At 33.2% G+C, this 9,770-nt stretch overlaps 1 long non-coding RNA gene across 1 annotated transcript; it reads left to right on the forward strand.

The window, feature by feature from the left end:
* The first annotated feature begins 8,156 nt into the window (after nucleotides 1-8,156).
* LOC120089244 lies at nucleotides 8,157-9,435 on the forward strand. The gene is made up of 2 exons (XR_005485106.1): nucleotides 8,157-8,439; nucleotides 9,265-9,435. It is a non-coding gene; the product is annotated as an uncharacterized LOC120089244 (long non-coding RNA).
* The last annotated feature ends 335 nt before the right edge of the window (nucleotides 9,436-9,770 follow it).

Genomic DNA, 9,770 nt, shown 5'->3' on the forward strand with positions numbered 1-9,770 from the left:
GTTCTTCAACCTTTATTGTAAAACTAGTCTCTTTCTCCATAAAATTCCCTAATTTTCTACTGATTTTGGATCCCACAATCCAATCTAAGGTCCAAGAGAATAGTAGGGAAGATCAAGTGGTGGTCTACAAGCAATTGGGGAGGAGATTCAAGCTGAAATTTGAAGATTTGAAGACTTCAACAAAGGTAAATTTTAGAAACTGTATTTTAGTTCTTGAACATGCTTGCTTAGATGCTAAAATTGATTGAGTTATAGTACTTAATGATCCTGATTACTTTTGTTAATTGTATGCTAACTTCATCAGATCGTACTTCCTTTGGTAGCCTCCTATTGCATTCACTTGAGCTTGTAGGCAAGCTTCGAAAGTATGTCTGGCCACTCCACATGCTCCACATGTTTTAACTTGAGGGAGACCTCCTTAAGAAACCTATGTAAAAAGAGATACAAGATTAAAGACTTGAGTTTTAAGCTCACTTACCTCTTTGGATTGAACAATGTCGTTGTTGAGAGTCCTTGATTCAAAATTTTGAGAATTGTCCGACATGGTGGATATAAGTTGACTAGCTTTGGTGGGCGTCTTGTGAGCTAGAGCCCTTCGGCGGCAGCATCAATGTTGCTCCTCTTTGATGGAAGCAACCATGAATAGAAATACTGGATAAGATATTATTTAGAAATTTAATGATGAGGAAATGAAGCACAAAGTTGTTTATATCTTTCTCAATATTCATAAAGTGACTCTTCTACACTTACTTAATGCCATAGATTTCTTTTCTAATATTGTGTGCCTTAGATGCAAGGAAAATTTTTTCTAAGAACTTCTTTTTCAACCCATTCCATGTAGTGGTGGATCCCACGAGCAAATAGTACAACCAATCTTGGTGAGATGGAATTCTTTCATATGTTTGTGTGGATCCTCATCGGGTTGTCCTCTAAATGTAGGCAAGAGATGCACAAGTCCCGGTTAAGTTCGAATGGTAGTTTCTAAGTACACTATACACAATGATTGTTGGTTGTAATCCGATTCTGCATGCTCATGCAGGATTTTCTCCCTTGCTTCTCCAATAATGTTCAATTATGTTAGTTCCTCTTCTTCTTGTCTTAACTCTTCAAATTCTCCTTCTTCTCTTCTCGTTCTTTCTTTCAAAGTCGTCTCTCCTTGCAGTCATATCTACAATCAAATTACAAAGTACACTTCGAGAGAAGCGGGTCATGCACAAAAGAGCATAAAACTAGGATTGATATGAATTTTGTAAAAAACTAATAGTAGAGAGCATAAAAGTACTCTTGCTAAGATTTCAATGTAAAAGATCTTGGGGAATTATGTTGGTTAGTCTAATTCAATCATTGGCTTAATTGTACTTATGCAATTTAATTGTTCCATAACCCATTAGAGAGATGCCCTAATGTCCCAATTAGTTAATTAATCTAAAATTGTCAATTAACCCTAATTTAGTTCTAAGATGTTTCCTAAAGACATTCCACATCCTAAATTGCATTAATTCTAGGGTTTTCTAGGCTATGACAGGCTTGAAATACTATAGAGTCAATTCAAAAATGATTTATTTGAATGCTTTAGACTAGTCACTCTTTCAAGAAAATAGGAAAAAGTCCAAATTTTCATTCAAGATTTCTAGTTCTTGCAACTTCACTACAATTATGCTATAGAGCTATATAATTTTGCATATAAAAATCTAACAAATTTGAGGTGTCAACTCATTTCTATCAGATTTTATTGAAATTAAAATCAAGGACATTCAAGAACAATCAATACACAATATGAAAATACAAGAAAAAGCCTCAAGAATTTATTAACCTAACAATTTCCCCAAGAAAGAAGATTACCTAGCTATGAAGTGGTAGATTCTTGAAGAAATCCATTGAATCTTACAAGAAATTGATACAAGAATTGAAGAAATTATAGAAATTTCTCTCAAAATCATACAAACTGATCTCTCAATCATAAAAATGGGTCTTTCTTTCGTAAAAATGGTCTCTCGTTAAAAAAAAATGATTTCTCTGTGCGAAAATGGTTGAAAAACTGCTTTTATATCAAGGTTATAGCATTGCAACGGTCCCTTGCATAGGTGCACGTGTTTTTTTATCTTTCCATCAGAATCAGTAGTGTTGCAACGCTAGGGACAACTTAGCAATGCTACCATTCTACCTTGACCTTTTAATGACGGAAAAACAATGACAGGTTGTAGAAATCTTTTTTTAATGACGCACAAAAGAAATCAGTTGGCAAAAACTTCAAATTTTCGTAGGCCATATTTTATTCCTTCTTTTCTTCTCTTCCTTTGATTCATTGCTCGGTTTTCACTTCTTTGACCATATTTTTTGTCCTTTTAGCTCTAATTAAATGCAAATTTGTTGCAATGGCTTCAAAATACTCTCGAGACTATTTTACCTATAAAATTGACATATTAGGCAAATTAATAGTATAAAATTGAGGGAGTTATGTACTAAAATGTATTTTTTTTCAAGACCTATCAGGCTGTGTTAAATTTGGGTTCTTTCTGTCCCCAACTTGTCCAAGAATTCACCATCAATCAAATTTTGATAATCCAACAGTTCATGCTTTTAAGAGATTTATGTGTGTTGTCATCCATTTGTTTTCAATCTTGATCTGATTAATAAGTATCTCTATCAAACGGTATTTGTTGGTGTTCTTGAGAAACGACCTTCCTAGATAGAGCTTGTCTTTGAGATGACTGGAGGAGCAAGGACATCCTGGCTTAAGAAAGAGCAGTTATCTACTGCAATTTTGAGCTCCAAGCATACTACTCTCATAAAGTGGGAATTTTCAACTCGTGTCCCTCTTTTCAAAAGTCTAGTTTGTCAGCTTCTCTTGCTACTTTGTTATTCCAAATTGGCATTGATATTCAATTTGTTAACTTCTACACTCAATCAAATTAAATCACACATTGGGTCACAAGCTTTAAAGCTGCTCATTTTCTACCCTCGGTTGATATGTGGTGTTTTATTGGCTCAAAAATTGGATCATTGTCCTTGATGAGATTGTTGGCCCTGCTCCAATACTTATTTCTCTTTACCCAAAGCTTCTCCAAAACTTTCATGTACTTGATCTTATTGCTTCCTCTACTGAAGCCTATGTTGATGGTCTAAGTCAGGAGTTCATAAAATCTCCTTTTGGCAGTCGTCTTCTATAGCATCTGTGTACTGAACTCAAAGATATTGATGATGAACTATTGAAGCTTCAGGAACGAAGAGAAGTTGTGGCTGAATTGTTAAAGACAATATATGCAACATTGGCATATTCTACTAGCGCCTCTTCTTCTCATGCTCAACCTTAATTTTTAAGCCAGAAAGGGGGAGTGTTATGATTGTGTCTTGTTTGGCGGTTGCTAATGTTGGCGGGTTGCTAATGTTGGTAGGTTCTTGTTGGTGGCTTGATGATTTGTTGTTTTATTGTTGTGCTTATGTTCTTTTATTTTCTGTACATATGTTGTTGAGGACTTTGTTGATTTTGGTTTTTCTACTTTGGACTTGTTTTTCCTACTATTGTTGTTAAGACTTTATTCTTGATGTTCGGATATGTTATTTTGATAGCCTTTTTTGGTTCTGCCTAAATATAAGCCAAAAGTGGAGTTTGTTGGAGATTTCATTTGATTGGCTTTATATTTTTCTAAGGTCTTGGTTTTGTCGGTGTCTCACAAAATGCCTTAACATTGGGTTCAGACATCAGAATATTTTCTTGCAGAATATTTTTTCCTTATCTAGAAAAATCTGGCATATTGGTTTTGTCTGATATTTTCCTTAATTGAGGCGTGGATTATCTTATCCTATTTGGGAGTTATTTCCTTTTCTGAATTTGTTTATAAAAGGTGTGGTTTATGAGAGCTGCTTCGAAAAAGCTAAATTGTATTTTTTTTTAGAGCAAGACGACTTTTGTACCTTGGCCTAATTATTCTACATTGTGTACTTGCTCATTGTTCATTATTTCATTGTGCAAGTTCTTCATCTGTTGATTGCAACACATTGAAGATTATCATGGCTTAGAGGGATCCTAATCCTTAGCTGCTAGACAAGAGATTCTCAGCCTTAGGGGGGGACCTAAGACTCAATTTCGGAGGAGTTCTCCATCTTAGGATGATCCTAAGATTTATCATTAAAGACAGTTCACTAACTCGAAGAGAAGATATCATCGTCAGGAGTCTCATCACTAATATCATCAAGCTTAGAGGAAGCCTAAATACAGTTGAGAGGGAGTCTTACATCTAAAGAGAGCCTTGGTGAATTGGGAGTTGCTCTATGTGAGCCATTGTAGTAGTTAGTGTATTATAAATAAGTACTACGTTGTAAATTATTTAACTCATCAATATTAGTTGATTATCTTTCCTAGGTACAATGTCCCCCAGACGTAGGTGATTTATCACTAAACTGGGTTACCAGCTCTTGTGTTCGTTTACTTGTTTTTGTTTATTGTTACAATTCTTGTTAGTGCTTTCCGCTTAACATCCTAATTTCAAGTGACAAGTCATCCTAACGTTTTTTCAGAGAGGATATTATTCAAATATGATTTGAATTAAATTAAATATATGATATTTAATTTTTAATTTAAAATTAATTTTTACTTAATTAATACTATTATTTAATCATATAATATAAAGTTAGAATAACTCCCTTGAATGATAGTTTTCTCACAGAACGATGGTTTTCATTCTTAATTTTTTGTAATGGTTACAGTATAGCAATTCCCTCAACACCTAAAGTAAAACTTTCTCTTTGATCTCTAAAACAAGAAGGATCTCATCATCCTATTCTTTGTCCTGAAAATAGCAAGGAAGGCTCGATGGCAGTATCTGGATGGTTGATCGTGATCTTGGAAGGTGGTTCGAGTTCAAGGAAGATTTGAACAGTTCGTGGCTATTCATAGGATGTGGAGAAGGAAGCATTGAAGAATGTCTTCAAGGGTATGTTTCTCTTCAAATGTAAAAGCATGTTTATTAGTTTTATGTTTATCCTGTATGTTTCTCTATTTTTCACGATTTCTAAAACGAATTTTGAAAGCACACGTGTTCACACGCTTCCACTGAGGAATTCAATTCCTTGACAAAATAGGATATATACCTATATTTTATCAAAATCATAAAATAACTTTGATGTTTTGTTTGGTAACCACTTCGGGCTTGTTTGGTAACCCATTCATTTTTTGTTTTTGGTTTTTTATTTTTAGTTTAAAAAAAACTGATGTGTTTGGTAACTAATTCACTTTTTATTTTTTAAACAAGAAACTTGTTTTAAAATCTATGAAGGGAAATTGAAAATGAAAAAAAAAGCTTTAAAAAATTTGTTTGGGCTTTTCAAAAAGCCCAGCACTCTTCAAAGCTCTAAAACACAACGCGCCTCCTCCTTCTCCAGCACCTCCTCATTCCGACGTTCAAGAGCCTGAAACGGTGTTCTTCCTCTCTCCTTCTCTTTCCTTCTCACTGGTAAGCTTCAATTTCTCTTTTTTCTTTCTTCTTTCAATTTCCTTTTCATTTAAGAGCTCGAAATGGTGTGGATTTGGTTTTTCCGGTAGCATCAAGCAGCTATTGAAGCTGTGTTTCACGATGGTTTAGCTTCTGAGGTATTTTCGTTTTATTATTTGAAGCAAAATGTGGTTCATTTTATCATTTATTTCAAAATGAACCAAAGTTGTGTTCTTCATTTTATCATTTGAAGAGTTAAAAGTTGTGTTGGATTGCTGGATTTTTATACTGCTTTCTTGTGGGTTTTATAAAGTGATACTCTAAAAAGCACCGACCGTTCTAAGATGGTCAAGTGTCAGTGTAGGACACACGCCCCGACATGTGTCCGACATGCTAGCTGGCATGTCGAATATTTTATTATTTTTTTAAATTTCCGACACGGCTGGGATACAGGTAGGACACGGTTGGGACACGACACTGCAAAATTAAAAAGAAAAAACAATGAAAACTTATAAAACTAAAGTTAGCAGCCCAAAAGCATCTGCCCAAACCCAAAACTTTTAGGTTATTGTGTTTTTTGAAGATGTGGGACATTATTGGAGATTCATTTGATTCATTTGAAGATGCGGGAATACTTGAAGTAGCTAGTTTATCTTTGGACGAACCAGAATTGAAAGCTACAATTTTTACTGATGATGGTGATCAGAATGAAGCTTCGAGTAGTTAAGAGGACATTGGACAAAAATGAAGAAAATATGGTTTGGCTTCTTTGATTCTATTTTGTGGTTTTGTAACTTTTGTGGTGTTGAACTAATTACTAGAACTTGTTATGATTTATGACATTGGACCGTTAGTCATCTTATCTATGGTTGTATGGTTGTTAATGATGTTTTTAAATGGAATATTTCTCAATATGTTTATTTCACGACATATTTTAATTTTTTTAATAAAAAAAATAACGTGTCCCCGACGTGTCGTGTCCTACTTTTTTGAAAATTGGCGTGTCGCCGTATCGCGTGTCAGTGTCCGTACTTCTTAGGTGATACTATGGCATCTTTTATAGTATTCAAAGAAAACCAAAAGATTCAAAGAAAAGAAACGTTATTCTTGAGAAAAGACTTCTTGAATATTCATCAGGTGATACTAGTGAAACTTCATCAAAACCAAAAGATTGCATTGATGAAGAATTAGATAAATGCTAAGAAATTTTAAATAACGTGAAGGATATTGATGATGAAGCTTATACCAAAGTATTGAAGCATTTGATTGAGGACAAATCTTGAGAACTAGCATTCCTAATATTCCTGAATCTAGGAGACAAGGATTTATCAATTACCTTTAGCTAAAATTATATCATTTGTAGGGATAATATTTTGTGTGAGGAAAGACTTAGTTTGTTATGATGTTCATTTGACTAATTGATATGTTGTTCATTTGTCATATTTTGTGTAAGTAAAGATGTTTAGTTTGTTATTTGACTAATTGATATGTTGTTGGTGATATGATTACATATACTTTGTGTTTGAAAGATTTTAGATTAGTTCTTTATGTTATTTGAACATATTAAACAAGTGATATTAATTATGGATTTATGTCATAATTATTCAAAAGATCGCTTACTTTTTTATAATGATGTGGTGAATTTGCTCAAAGATGATGAACACGAGGATGAAGATATCTTGATATTTTTTTTGTTTATTAAGGGAAGAATTTCTTAAAGCACAAATGCTTAGACAACCATGTAGAACTTCTACACTTAGAAGTCATGATTACGTGATTGAGATGTTAAATGTCAACATAAAAGATGATATGGATGTTTTAGGATGAAAAGAGATGCATTTGTAGCATTTTGTGAAGAGTTAAAAAACACCACTAATCTAAAAGCTTCTAGATACTTGACTATTCAAGAACAAGTTGTCATATTTTTGCTTACTATATCACAAAATGAAACGAATCGACTAGTAGTAAAAAGATTCCAACATTCAGGTTACACAATCTCAGGATACTTTAATCATATTCTAAAGAAAGTTTGTTAGCTTGGAACAAATATTATTTGTTCTTCGAAATTTTATATTGTTCCTCCAGAGATAATGTTTAGATCTAAATACTATCCCTATTTTAAGGTAATTTTCTTGACTAATTATTATTTTATACGTTATTACAATGAAAATTTGTTTGAAATAAATATTTTTATTAATAAGATTGTGTTGGTGTAATAGATGGAACTCATATTAGTGCTTCTATTCCACAAGATGAGCAAATTCCATATCGTGGTAGAAAAACAAGCCCCACATGGAATATAATGTGTTTGCTCTTTCGATATACAATTTACATATGTGAAGTCTGGTTAAGAAGAAACAACAAATGACTTTCGAATATTTCTTGAATGTATTAGAGATCCTGCAAATATAGTCTTTCTATTTGACTATTGTTTATGTAACACCCCGAATTTTTATTATTTATGTAATTTTAGTAATTTTTATTAATTAAGGGCATTTTTGGAATTTTTGACTTAAGTGTAATTGCGGGAATTTAATTATTGACGTTGAAATTATTCAATTTGGAAACTAATGGATTGACGTTGAAATTATTCAATTTGAAAATTAATAGCAGGAATTAATTTCATTTTGGAAGGAATGGGTGTTTAAATTTAATGGTTTAATCGGAGGGAAGTTATGGAAATTGGACTTTTAATATCACACAAATTTAATTTAAAATTATTGTTAAGAATTAATTTCATTTTGGAAGGGGGTTATGTCACACAAATTTAATTTAAAATTAATGTCAAGAATTAATTTCATTATGGAAGGGGGTGAGTTAAATTCTTTGTGAATTGAAAATTTTACGGGAGAAAAAGATAAAAGTTGGAAGTAGGGTCTGATTGAATGAAGAATTTGGAGATTGGAATCTTGAGGGTGGTTTTTGCTCAGGCTTCGTTAGGGAATTGAATTCGAAGATTGATTATTGGAGACTGCCGCTTTGATCGATATCTGAATCTAGTATCGAGGTAAGTAATCTTACTACTGGAACTACCCTAGTGTCTGACAATGATAATTATGATTTATTGAGATGTTTAAATACTAGTATGATTTTAGTATATTATTTTTATTGGAGATATTGCTGAATCTGAGGATGATGAGATGCATACGTATGTTGTAGAGCTATGATGAAGAAATTTATATGTGTGTTATAGAACCATGATGATAAGATGTATATGTATGTTATGAGACTAGGATGACGAGAGGTATATGTATATTGTAGAATCATGATGATGAAATGTATATGTATGTTATAGAACCACGTATTGATACTTGTGATGTTGAGATTGTAATAGTGTCCTCACTAATTAGTTAGATGCCCACCAGATATTGTGTTTCCTTCAGGATTCACCAGATTGTGTTTCCTTCGGGATTCACCAAAGATTGTGTTTCCTTCAGGATTCACCAGATTGTGTTTCCTTCAGGATTCACCAGATTGTGTTTCCTTCAGGATTCACAAGATTGTGTTTCCTTCGGGATTCACCAGATATTGTATTTCCTTCGGGATTCACCAGGGGTTGTGTTTCCTTCGGGATTCACCAGGGGTTGTGTTTCCTTCAAGATTCACCAGGGGTTGTGTTTCCTTCGAGATTCACTAGAGGTAGTAGGCATACTTAACTACAATAGGATAGAAATTAGTTTTTCATGTATGTATGTGTGCCATGAGGACTAGAGCAGTTTATATGTTCCACCAGAGGTAGGCATCTAAAGGACATAGATGTCTAGCCTGACCCCAGTAGTGGGGTTACTTATTGAGTATTTTATACTCATTCTTTCTTATGTTGTTGTTTCAGGTAAAGGTAGAGATGCACTGGCGATTGACAAGCATAATCCGTGATCGAGCCATTAGGACTAGTTCTATGCTTCCGTTCATGATATTTAGATTCCTTTTCATGTTTTTCAACTTTCAGTTTTGATGTTTGAAACTTACTACTAAGATTTTTTTTCAGACCTATTTATTATCATTTATGATTTATGGGTACCCTATTGTCTGTTTTTAATATTTGAATTTAATGAATGTCTTTTGAAATTGCCTTATTTATTTAGCATTTAATTCATTATAAAAGGGTGTCGTTTTAAGTTCCATGTATGCATTTAGTAACGGCCTAACTTGAGTCCTAGAGGGTTGGGTCGTTACAGTTGGTATCAGAGCCTATGTTTTGGGTTATGTAGATTGACTTACTATGTAAATCCAAATTATCCCTATGGCCCATGAACGGATTCCTCGTCATCACCAGGTATGTTTTATCAATTAAAAATTTTATGGTAGTTGTGCATTAAAATATTTGTTTAGCTTAAA

This window comes from Benincasa hispida, chromosome 10 (genome assembly GCF_009727055.1).
Source record: "Benincasa hispida cultivar B227 chromosome 10, ASM972705v1, whole genome shotgun sequence".
In the NCBI taxonomy this organism is placed as follows: Eukaryota; Viridiplantae; Streptophyta; class Magnoliopsida; order Cucurbitales; family Cucurbitaceae; genus Benincasa; species Benincasa hispida.